This window comes from Capsicum annuum, chromosome 5, assembly GCF_002878395.1.
Source record: "Capsicum annuum cultivar UCD-10X-F1 chromosome 5, UCD10Xv1.1, whole genome shotgun sequence".
In the NCBI taxonomy this organism is placed as follows: Eukaryota; Viridiplantae; Streptophyta; class Magnoliopsida; order Solanales; family Solanaceae; genus Capsicum; species Capsicum annuum.
In genome coordinates this window covers 140763641-140777026 of record NC_061115.1, presented here as the reverse complement: position 1 = coordinate 140777026, position 13386 = coordinate 140763641, and positions in this window count along the sequence as shown.

The following is a 13386-nucleotide window of genomic DNA, read 5'->3' as shown; positions in this document are numbered from 1 at the left end:
GAATATGACCAGTTTTTAAACTCATGATACTAGTGAAGTTCGCATTATATCATGCATGTCCTCAGCTTAGATTTCTTTAATGAATCCATGCCTTTGATATTTTATTCCTTAGGACAAAGATAAGTGTTAATGTTATGTATTGTAGTTTTCTTGCTTCTGGTTCATATGTGTTAGCCCTTCGGTGAGGTCTTCCTATGTTAAGATAGTGGTGATGATAATGGATAAGCAATAGTTTATATATGAGAGAGTTGATGACCCTCATTAAGAAAGATTATTTATGCTTTTCTATCTAAGGCTAAAGTGTGAAGTAAGATTGAGGCCAAGTCTTTGATACATGTCATGGTTAGTTAGAAATTGTGTGTATGTTTTTAAGAATAGTGCAAGAAAATTATTGTTGATAAAGGTTTAGAGATTATGCGAAGTATGCCTTTAGGGGTATTTGCCTTAAAGTTATATGTGATTTTTAATGATAGGCTTGAATGTCATGTTGGGTGTAAGATGATGAATGCAATATGCACTAGGAAATCCATGTCAAGAGTTTTAAATTAGTCATTGAAGTGGTAAGGCATGTTATGCTTAGGGTGTGTGCTCTAAGAAGATATAGAACATTGAACCTTATGGTTTAGAATAGTATTGTGGTTTGGCATGTTGTATCTTGTGATTTACTGTTAGGATTGATCATGGTGAGAGAACTTAGTTTAGTTTAGACCTTAGTAGAAAGATTTGCAGTGCCAGTATGAGAATTATAAGTTGAATCAAATGAGTATGGTATTTAAGGGGAATAGTATAGTTGAGAGAGAATTTGAGAAGTGATGCTAAGCTTGAAAATAAGAAGTTGTGTTTCCTGCGACCTAGCAATCGTATCCTGGTTTATGAGTTATATAATTATATTCCATGCTATAGAGTTATATCAATGTTGTAATTCCTTAGTCAAATGTCTTGTTAAGAGCATGCCCAAAATTCTTTGCTCCCTAATTTCAATAGAATTTCGTCGAAAAGTGCTAAAGAAATACTCTATTTGAGTATGGGTAGTCAGTATGATCCAGTCCATATAACCTATAATCTAGTTTATCAAGAAAGGAGATAAGCTCTTATAGATTTTTAATTTTCCATCTAGTCTTACTATCTACAGTCTTATACGTATGTATATTTCAAGAGCCAATGTGTTTGTGTCCAATTAAATTATGAATTCAACTCAGTTCATGCATCAGTTTCAATTTAAGACATTAAGTCATGATTCAGTTCATAAGTATCATGTGTAGTATCATAGTCTCTTCGTAGTATTTTCATCAAATTATTATTATTCGGGGACGAACGATCCCAAGAAGGGGATGTTATAATACCCTGAGTTTGCATGTCATAAACCTCTCTTCCTTTCTCATGAGATCAGATCCAGTGCAAAGTAATGGTTACTCATAAGTTGACACTCTCGTTTCTATCTTAGACATATAGTTATTTTTCTTGAGGATTCATGCACTTGCAGACTAGTTCAGTAGCTCATTATTCTTGATATCCAGTGATTCAGTTCTATCAGTTACACATTATGGCTTGAAGACTAAGATTCCTCTGTGTTTCAGGTTAATTATCCACATTCGAGGACGAATGTTTCCAAGGGGTTGATAATGTAATACCCCGTATTTTAATGCTGGAATTCTAACCATCGTTCCTGCGCATCTAAGCTATTATCCAAGTGATTCTCACATGAATACAAGTTGCATGATCATTATCCTAGTCTATGGAGTAGTTTAGAGGTGAAAAATGTTCATAGAAATGACCTAGAAGAAAGTTTAGCTAAGACCGATTGATTCATCCAAAGTTTGACATTTGATTCTACAAGGGTCAACTTCAAACGTGAATATCTCTTAATATACATGGAATTTTTCATCCCAAGACCTATCAAATTGTATATAATTGAATTATCTTTCCAACGATACCAATTTCATTAAAATCCGACACCCTAGCAAGGAGTTATGGCTTTGCGAAGTAGAGTGCATTGCCTAACCAATCGCATATGGCTACTGGAATAGGTGTGCGATAAGCAACGCGGTGCATACTAAAATATGTGCGATAAGCAATGCGGCGCATACTTAAATGTGTGCGATAAGCAATGGACCGCATACCTCACTTCCAAGTGCCAAAACACCCCTATATATGTCTATAACACGGGATTAAACTCCCATAACACCAAAATAAGTTTACTTTCTCTCAAAATCACCAAGAATATTCAATAGGATTTCAACCTAAAAATGCAAATATCTCAAGATTCAACCATGAGTGTTCAATAATTCTTCAAGATTCGGAATCCCCATTCCAAGGGCTACAAGAAACACTCATTATTTTCACGAATACAATTCCAAGGTCAAACGTTCATTCAAAGCTTCAAGTTTATGGTATATGGGGTTTTTCAACAAAAACACCCTTTCGTTCTTGTGCGCAAAAATACTTTCTTTTTTAAAGTTATGGATTTTATATGTTTTACTATGATTTTGAAGCATGAATTTATATCCTATATTTATTATCATTAGATTATGATGTTTTTGATATTTTAGAAGTGAAATTATATGAGAATGATGATATTTTGTGCCTTATGGCTAAATTTCAAGATTTTTAAGGAATTTATATATGTTTACGATGTAATGCTTGAACCTTGATAAATTTTCATATGATGTTGAGACATGAGTTTTGAACTCTAATTGAGATTTTCATTTTTTTTTTGAGAAATTATGTGCTATAAGCACAATGAGATTTGAATTCCAAAGCTAATTTTCTTTACCAAGATGTATGATTATAAAACTGAAATTTTAAGTTTTAAGTGATTATTTTTGTGCTTATGTCATAAAATATGAAACTTTGGAAGGTTTTATGGTGATATTGAGGTATGGGTTTTTGGAACCCTATTTGAGGTTATTATTTTGAGAAAATCATGTGTTATAAACACCTTTATTTTAAATAATATGAGATGATAAAGAAGCTTTGACCTTTTGGTCGTAAAAAGGGTTGTTTTTGAAATCGAGATGAGAAAAGAAATCCACTTTTATTGATTTATTATGAAAGGGGTAGTATGTGGCTCCCGTTGTGAATTGTTGAAATATTTATTAGTGGATTTTCTTTAGAAAAGATCTGAGCTAAGTCCGGGAGTAGTCTTTAGCACCGAGCAGGAGGTATAGCAGGATTGGTACTTCCCTAGAACTACATGCCCCCATAGGTTGTGAGCCTGAGCCTAATTTATATATAGTGATTACTAGTGAATAAAAGATTAAGGTCCTACTCCGATGGTAAGGATAGGATAGTTCTCCCCAACATGGGTTGGACGTTGGACTCCATATAGCTCACATAGTTTATGTCAGTTATGAGAGTCTCCCAATGTGTGTGTGTGTGTATTCTCCTATCTAATATGAAAAGTCTTATTCTTGTATCTGAGATGAAAACACATTTGTTTGAAAGACTGAGTTTGAGAAAGTCATTGTTTTTGAAAGATTTAATGAACATATATTCCAAAGAGAATTGTTATGAGATTTGATTGCTTTGACGATTTGGAATCGAGATGGAAGTGAATTGAGATTTATTATGATGACTCACATGTTTCACTTGATATATTTTACTCTCTTATGATTATGATGATTTTAATTTAAGCTAAGTGAGTCATTTATATCCGCATGCATAATTTTATAAAGTGTGATGATATTAAGACATTATTTTATATATGCATTGCACCCCCATATGCTCGGTACTTTTCCATGGTACTGACCCACATATTTATATGTGGGCTACATTTCTCAGAATTTAGGTACAAGGTATAGTGTACATCTTCAGATCCAGTAAGTTCGCAGAATTCAGTCAGTAGGTGATGAGTCCTTTTTATTCAAGGGCTTGAGTTAGTCATATAGTTTGAGAAGCGTTGTATTTTCTTTATTCATTCATATTGAGTTGGGTTATTTGGGAGTCTTGACCTAGCTACCTACAGTTCGTACTAGTAGAGGCTTCATAGAGAGTCAGTAAAAGTTGATATATTCCGTTTCAGTTTTGGTTGTAAAACCAGAGTTGTAATCTTGTAAATTTAGTTTTGTACCTATCATATTCTGAAAAGAGTTATTTTCTGTAGATTTGTATAGATTTATACTTTTTGTTCAGCTGCTTATGAGTTATGCCAGTAGAAGGGTTTGCTTGGGGTTACTTGTTACTAAGCACTGTGTGATGTCTCGGGACTCGATTTCGGGGCGTTAGATCTCTGAACCATAATAAAGATGTACAGCCCCATACGGGGTCACATAAAAAAGAGTAGACCATGGGTCAAGCAAGCAATACACATCATAAGAGAAAAGTCTCAACATACCTATAATGAAATTGGGAGACACCTTAGAATCTTGGTGAATAATAAGTACATACAAGCGGTTCCGGACAGTGCCAGTGCCAAAAGCAGAAGCAGTAGTAGACATAGCACCCTTTGGTGCGGGAGTAGGAGGAGTAGAAACAGAGGCTATGTTGGCCTAAGAAGCTGCTAGAAAGGGGCAATCATGGTGTATGTGCCCAAGCTGAGCACAATGAAAACATCTGCCTCTCCCTTTCTTACACTCACCATAATGACTCTAACCACAAAATTTGCAAGGAGGTCAGGGTGGAGCTGACTGATTACCGCTAGTTTAAATTTGGGTACCTTGTGCTCGGGACCCACCACTGAACAGAGATCAACAACTAGCCGAGAACTTAAGGTATGGACAGAGAAAACTAGTCGAGGAGAACGAAATCAAACTCAGACTTCCCTACTTCTTTCGTGTCCACTTGCCACTATTTCCACTACTACTCTTAGAAGGCATAAACTTCCTTCCTTACTTCTCACTAACATTAATTTTCTTCTTATTCTTCTCATCTTCTACATGTTGCATATACACAACCAATCTAGAAATATCCAAGTTCTCAATCAACAAGGCTGCCTTGATTTTGATAACTAACTCATGGGATAATTGTAATAACCCATATTAGTCTTAACTTAGTTCAGGCCATAATCTATGCATAAGAGGCTTAGCACCTAAAAATCTAGCTATATGTTGGAGACTTAGTTTTATTTTTGGCCTCTTAACTTTGATAATTTTTAAAGTGACCTTCCATACCCCGAGACAATGGCTTCTAAGTTAAATCATTTTTAGAGGAGTTAGTAGCATATCTCGAGGAAGTTTTAAATTTTTTGGATGAGGATAGAATCATATTTAGGTTTCATTTTCAGAACCTCACCGTAATTGAACTACGTCACGGTGGGTATAGCGATGATGAGTTCATTGTATCATGGTGGTGGCCAAATCCATATTTTAGTTGCAAATTTAAATCATACCAAGGCAGTCTGGTCTTATCCCATTGCCCCAATCTGTGAAAACACAAGATTTATCACCACTTAAGGCATTATATGCCAAATTTCCATAATTTTCTCTCTAAAATAAACCCTATCTACCACCCATATTTATCAAGTTCAATCATTACTGCTTTAAGAAAACTAAAGAATTCAAGCTTCACCACTCAAGAATGTTAGAGAAAGTTAACTCCCTTGCAAAATTAAGGCTTTAAGGTATGTTAAATGTTCATCCATGGAACCTTTTTTCACCCATGGCATCCAAGAACCTATTTTCATGTTTTAAATCATGAATCCATATGTTTACACGAATTATCTTCATGAAACTTTTATGAATTTCAAATATGCATGATGTGTATAAGTGATTTTCAATTGAACTCACCTTTACATGTTTGAATGATGGAATTTGTCATGTTAAATCATTAATTCAAGGTCTTAATATTGATGTTATGATATCACCACATGTTTTAACTATTCCATGCTTTAATTCATGACCTCAAGTGTTTGATGAAATGCCTAAGTAATGATTTTGGAGTAATGATTACTTATTATGGTTTCAAATGCTCTTATGTGTTCTTATTGTTATTTCTATCAAGTCCTGGGGCTTATGAATACCTAAAAACTTAGTTGCTTACATATTGTCAGTATTTTTCAGAATGGCTTTAGATAAACTATGAGCGTCATTAGTCAAGGCAATTATCAGGTCTAGTTAAACTTAGATCTATCCAGAATCTAGTGTTTTTTAATTAAGAGAAAACCTTAGCACCGAGTGAACATAGGGATGGTGTCTACCTTATTAGCAGGCATGAGGAACTTGTCTTCCCCCATGTGTAGGCATGAGACGTTAGTAGCAATCCTTGTGTTCCAGAACTACATTGCTAGCATAGGATATGAGGGGTCCCCCGTCAGTTAGAGATGACACCCTAGCCCTTAGGGAAATCATATTAGTGGATCCACATAGCCATTGTTATTTCTCGTGGCATAGTATTGATACCCTTCCAACTAGGGTTATACATTGAACCCTGATAGTGTATTAGGGTTTGTTAGTTATAGCTAGCTCCAGTAATCTATGTTTATTATTCAATAAAGACTACAGTTTAAGGTTTTCTTGACAATAGCATACAGTTATCAGTTATTTAGTATCAACATTTCAGTATTTTAGTATACAGACTGTTTCAGTATCATGTTATTTTTTTGCTCATGCATCCTCTAGTTTTATAGCATTTGCATATACTATGCATCATTTATTTATTGCTATTCATTCAGTCAATTATTTTCATGTACATGAGCCCATGCATATCAGCCTAACCTCTTTTAGCATACCAGAATATTCAAATTACTCACCGTATACTCATTTCTTGTTCTATAATGTCCCATATCATAGGTTTGGATGCTCTAGTTCCTGACCACTTATACATTCCAACAAATCAGCATCAGTAGTAGTGGTGAGTCCATATATTTCGATGGTCGATTATATTTGTTTTAGCTCCATAGTTAGTCAGTTAGAGGTTTTCAGATATTTTTAAATAGTTAGTCAGTTTTTCAATTGGTATTGACAGTCTTTAAAGTATTATTCTTAGATAGTTGTTTTCAAGCTCATTATTTTAAAGATTATTTTAGCAATTTATACCTTATGCCTTATCCAGCTTAGTTTCTACCCATGTATCTTTACTATCAATATTTTTTAATGCTCATAGCAAGTCCCAACTTTTGGTTTAGCTTGGTGTCACTTATGACCATAAGCATGGCGTAGTATTCGGAGTGTACTTTTGGGTTGTTACAAACTTTGTATCAAAATATAAGGTTTTATAGTGTCCCAGGACATCTAAAAATTGTGTTGAGTACAGTCTTGTGCATAGGTCTGAAGCACGCCACACTTATGGATAAGAGGCTACCTGACATTTTAGGAAAAGTTTCCCTACTTTTAGTATTCATGTCATATGAATGAGCATGAGCTAAATTCAAACTCCCTCTCTAATTCAATCATCCTTTTGTTTAAAAAACATGCCTTCCATAAAGAACAACAAAAGAAGAAGTATGAATTAGCCAACACCTCGGACCATTCGAGAAGATCCCCAGAATGAGAATGTCTCTTATGCCAAATTTAGAGCTGCATTTACTACTTTACATTAACAACTTAGAATAATCAATAGAATGCATACCATGTATTCCAGTGGCTAATACTTCTATATCTAGGATTTGGGACTTCACCTGAATGAACCCTCCTTTATTTTCGGGATCCAAGTCTTATGAGGTTCTACAAGAGTTTCTTGACATGGTTCAGAAGGTAACAAACATTATGGGTGTTACTTCTAGTGAGAGTGTAAAAGTTTGGTACCTACGAGTTACAGAATATGTCTCACACCTGGTATAAGCAGTGAAAGAGAGATAGAGGCGCAGATGTAGGCAGGGCCTAGTTAATAAGAGAAGTTTTCTAAAACATTTTCAAATTGGTTCAGTCCCTTGTAGTTGAGGAAGGATAAGGTGCATGAGTTTATTAATTTGAAGCAAGGGAATATGAGTGTAAAAAAGTATTCTCTTAAGTTTACTCAGCTATCCAGATATGCTCTGAATGTGGTGTCTGATGGCAGGTCTACGATAAGTAATTTTTTCTCAAGTATGGCTAATAGCATTGTTAAGGAGTGTAGGACTGTGATGCTGATTAAGGATATGGAATTGTCTAGGTTGATGGTCCAGGAATAACATATTGAGAAGTAAAAGATTAAGAAAAGAGAATGTGATAAAGAGAGGGCTAGAAGAGGTAGCTTCAGTTTACCTCAACCAAGGTCGGAGAGTGGTAACTATCCTTAATTCTATTAGAAATTTTCATCCTTAGCTCTATCTTCAACCAGTGCTCCAGTGCCAAGGTTCATAATCAGGATAGGGCACCAGGATTTAAGATTTTGGGTATTATGAATAGTGGTCGGATAAATCCCTTTTTTTAAAAGTGTGGTACGAATCATTAGGGTATACGTAGGTCTAGAAGAAATATGTGCTTTGGATGTGGCAAGCCAGGCCACAGGTTGAGGGAATGTTCGATAGGTCTATGGAAGAGAAGGAATGATTGCCAGCTAGGTCAGACTAATTCTTCAGCAGCACTATCCGGTCACACAATTCAGCTGGATGCCACTTCTAGTGCCACCAATAGTCAGCGCCAAAGTAGGTTATATGCACTCTATTCCCGTCATTATCAGGAAAACTCTCCCAATATTGTTATGGGTATGTTGCAGGTCTTTTATTTACATGTTTATGCTTTGTTAGATCTTGGAGCTTCTTCTTTTTTTCTACCCCCTATATAGCTGTGAATTTTTTTGTCAATCCTGAGACTTTAGCAGAACCCTTCTCAGTGTCCATTCCAGTGCCAGACAGGTATACATGAACTGGGCGGTCATGATATCCAAGAAAGTCACATTAGTTTATCTTGTAGAGTCAGAGATAATGGATTTTGATGTCATTCTCAACATAGATTGGCTCCACTCATACTATGCTTTAGTCAACTGTAGAAATAGAATCATTTATTTTTAGTTTTTGAATGAATTAGTCCTTGAATGGAGGCGTAATACTTCAGCAATTAAGGGTAAACTTATTTCATACATTTGAGCAAAAGAAATGATATCCAATAGGCGTGTCTACCATTTTGTTTAAGTCAAAGAATCTAGTTCGAAGTTTTCTAGTATCGAGTTAGTTTCAGTTGTGAGGGAATTCCCAGATGTGTTCCCTAAAGATCTTCCCAGATTTCGTCCCGGAAGGGAAATTGCCTTCCGATAAACCTTCTTTTAGATACCTAACCTATCCCTATTCTGCACTATAGAATGGCCCCAGCTGAGCTTGGGGAGTTAAAAGAATTCTTGAAAGATCTCTTAGATAAGGGCTTCTTCTTGCCCAGTGTTCCCAATGGGGCGTTCAAATTCGTTCCCTGTGAAAGAAAGATGGTTTTCTCTGAATATGCATTTATTATCATCAGTTGACCAAAATCTTAGTCAAGAAAAAGTACCCACTCCCTAGAATTGAAGAATTGTTTTACCAACTTTAGTGTGCCAGTTGTTTCTCTAAGATAAGATTTCAGATCCAACAATCATCATCTCAGAGTTAGAGAGTGTGACATTCAAAAAATAGCTTTCAGAACTTGGTATGGTTACTTTTTGAATTTCTAGTCATGTCTTTGGTCTAACTAATGCCCTACAACCTTCATGGACTTGATGAATTAAGTGTTCAAGCTGTACTTGGACATGTTCATCATAATCTTCATAAATGATATTCTTTTCTATTCCCGTAATGAAAATAATCATGCTGACCACCTCAGAATAGTATTTTAGACTCTTAAAGCCCATTAGTTGTTCGCCAAATTCACTAAATGCAAATTTTGTCTAAGATCAGCAGTTTTTCTTGGTCATATTATTTTTGTTGATGGCATTAGAGGTGACCCTCAAAAGAATAAAGCAGTGAGAAATTGGCCCAGACCCATTTCTCCATTATATATCAGGAGTTTTTTTGGTTTGGCTACCTATTACCAATGGTTCATTAAAGGGTTTTCATCTATTTCATCCACAATGTGTAGATCGACTCAGAAAAAACTCAATTTTTAGTCATCAAATTCTTGTAAGAATAGTTTTTAGGAGTTGAAGATTCGACTCACCTTAGCCTTAGTTTTGATGTTACCCGATGGTTTCGATGGGTTTTTTACCTACTGTGATGCTACCAAATTTTGTTTGAGTTGTGTTTTGATGCAGAGGTGTAAGGTCATAGCCTATCCCTCTAGACAACTTAAGCCTTATAAAAAGAATGTTCCTACCCATGATCTTGAGTTAGCAACTGTTGTGTTTACTGGATGATTTAGAGGCATTATCTATATGGGGTGCATGTTGATGTGTTCACAGATCACAAAAGTTTGTAGTATGTATTTTCATAGAGAGAGTTAAATATCTGCCAGAAAAGGTGGTTAGAATTGTTGAAAAAATATGATATGAGTATTTTATATCATCCGGGAAAGACTAAAGTAGTGGCAGATGCCCTTAGTAGATTGTATATGGGTAGTTTGGTTCATATTGAGAATAATAAGAAGAAGCTGGTTTAGGAGGTTCTTCAGTTGGCTAGATTAGGTGTTAATTTGGTTGACTTAGCTAAGGGTAATGTATGGGTTCAGAAAAGTTTGGAATCTTTTTTGGTTGCCGAAGTGAAAGTAAAGCATGATAGGGACCTCATTCTAGTAGGCCTAGCCATACCTTTTGGGAGTTTAGCCTTCCTACTTGGAAGTGGGAAAAGGGAAACATGGATTTTGTGACAGGGTTGACTTGTTCACATCGCCAACATGATTCGATTTGGATTATTGTGGATAGAATGACCAAATAATCCCTTTCTTACCAGTCTATATTTCTTATTTATCAAAGAATTATGCCAAGATCTATATTAGTGAGCAGGTTAGGTTGTATGGAATCCCATTGTCCATCATTTTAGATAGAGGTACTTATTTTGCCTCTTACTTTTGGAATGCTTTTATGAAGGGTCTTGGTACCTAAGTTCATCTCAGTACAGCCTTTCACCCTTAGATATATGGTTAGGAAGAGAGGACCATCTAGACCCTAGAGGATATGTTAAGATCTTGTGTTATCGACTATAAAGGCAGTTGGGATGACCACTTGCCATTGATTGAGTTTGCCTACCACTTGCCATTGATTGAGTTTGCCTACAATAACAGTTATCATTCATATATTTAGATTGCTCTATTTGAGGCTCTTTATGAGAGGAGATGTAGATCTCCTATTGGTTGGTTTGAGATAGGTGAGACCATATTGATAGGTCTAGATTTAGTATTTGATACATTAGAAAAATTTCAGCTAATCAGAGAGAGGCTTAAAAGAACCCAAAGCCATAAAAAATCCTATGCAGATGTGTGTACAAGAGATCTCGAGTTCTCAGTTGGATAATTTGTTTATTTTAAAATATCTCCTATGAAGGGAGTGAAGAGATTTGGCAAAAAAGGGAAGCTTAGCCCCCAATATGTTGGCCCTTATAGGGTCTTGAGTTGCTATAGAAAGGTTGTTTATGAGCTTGAGTTGCCTACAGATTTGGCATCAGTGCATCCAGTATTCCATGTTTCTTTCTTAAAGAAGTGTATGGGTAATATAGTTGTAGTAGTCCCTTTAGAAAGCACGAGTGTCCAGGACAGCCTTTCTTATGAAGAAATCCCAGTTGAAATCCTTGATCGTCAGGTTCGTAGACTGAGGAATAGAGCGGTTCCATAGGTCAAAGTTCTTTGGTGGAATCAGTCTGTTGAAAGAGCCACTTGGGAATAGAAACGGGCATGCATACCAATTACCCTCATCTTTTCTCCACCAACTCAGACTCAGTTTAAGGTAATAGTTTTCCTTAGATTTTATCTTTTCTATTCTCAGTCCCAGCTAAATAAGCATCTTCATGTCATTATTTGCAATCACGAATCAGTTCATTCAATCGTGCATGCATAAGAGGCTTTGCACCTAAAAATCTAGCTAAGTGTTGGTTACTTAGTTTTATTTTTGGCCTCTTAAATTCGATGATTTTTAAAGTGAACTTGACCGTGAGATGATGGCTTCAAAGTTAATTTATATTTAGGGGTATTAGCAGCATGTCTCGGGAAAGTTTTAGATTTTTTAAAGGAGGATTGAGGCAAGTTTAGATTTCATTTCTAGAACCTCACTGAGATTGCACTGTATCTCTGTGGTTATAACAAAGAGGAGTTCATCGCATCGCGGTTGTAGCCAAATCTTCTTTTTAGCTGTGAATTTAAATCCTATAGGGTCAATCTTATGTTTTCCCATTGCCCTAATTCGTGAAAATATGTGATTTATCACCAGTTAAGTCATTATATGCCAAGTTTCCTCAATTTCCTCTCTTAAATAAACCCTAGCCACCACCCACATTCATCAATTTCAACTATTATTCCTGTAAGAAAACTCAAGAATTCAAGCTTCACCACCTAAGGACGTTTAAGAAGGTTAATTCTATTGCAAGATTAAAGCTTTAAAGTATGCTAAATGTTTATCCATGGTCCCTTTTTTCACCATGGAGTCAAAGAACCTATTTTCATGTTTTAAATCATGAATTCACTTGTTTACATGAATTTTCTTCATGAAACTTTTACGAAATTTCAAATATACATGATGTGTACAAGTGATTTTCGATTGAATTAACCTTTATACATGATGTGTACAAGTGATTTTCGATTGAATTAACCTTACACGTTTGAATGATGGAATTTGCCATATTATATCATTAATTCATGGTCTTAATATTGAAGTTATGCTACCATCACTTATTTTAACTATTCCATGCTTTAATTCATGAGCCTCAAGTGTTTGGTGAAATCCCTAAGTAATAATTTTTGAGTAATGCTTACTTATTATGGTTTCAAATGCTGTCATGTGTTCTTATTGTTATTCTATCGAGTCCTGGGGGTTATGGATACCTGAAAACTTAGCTTTTTACATAGTTTTAGTATTTTTCATAATGGTTTCAGATAAACTAAGAGTGTTATCAGTCTAGTCACTTATTAAGTCTAGTTAAACTTAGATCAGTCCAGAATCTAGTGTCTTTCAATAGGGAGTAAACCTTAGAACCGAGTGAACATAAGGATGTGTCTCCCCCGTTGATAGGCATGAGGCACTTGTATTTCTTGTCAGTAGGCATGAGATGTTATTAGTAGTCCCTGTGTTCCAAAACTACGTAGCCAGCGTAGGATATAAGGGGTCCCCAGTCAGTTAGACATGAAACCCTAGTTCTTTGGGATATCATATTAGTGGATCCACAAAACCATTTTTAGTACTCGTAGCATAGTACTAACACCCTTAAAACTGGGGTTACAGGTTTGACCATGATAGTTTATTAGGGCATATCGGTTATAGCAAGCTCAACCAGTCTCAGTTTAGTATTCAGTATAGTGTGCAATTTCAGGTTTGCTTGACCATAGTACACAGTTATTCATTATTCAGCATCAATATTTCAGTACTTCAGTATACAAACTATTTCAATATTATGTTATATCCCTGCTCATGCATCTTTGGATTTTA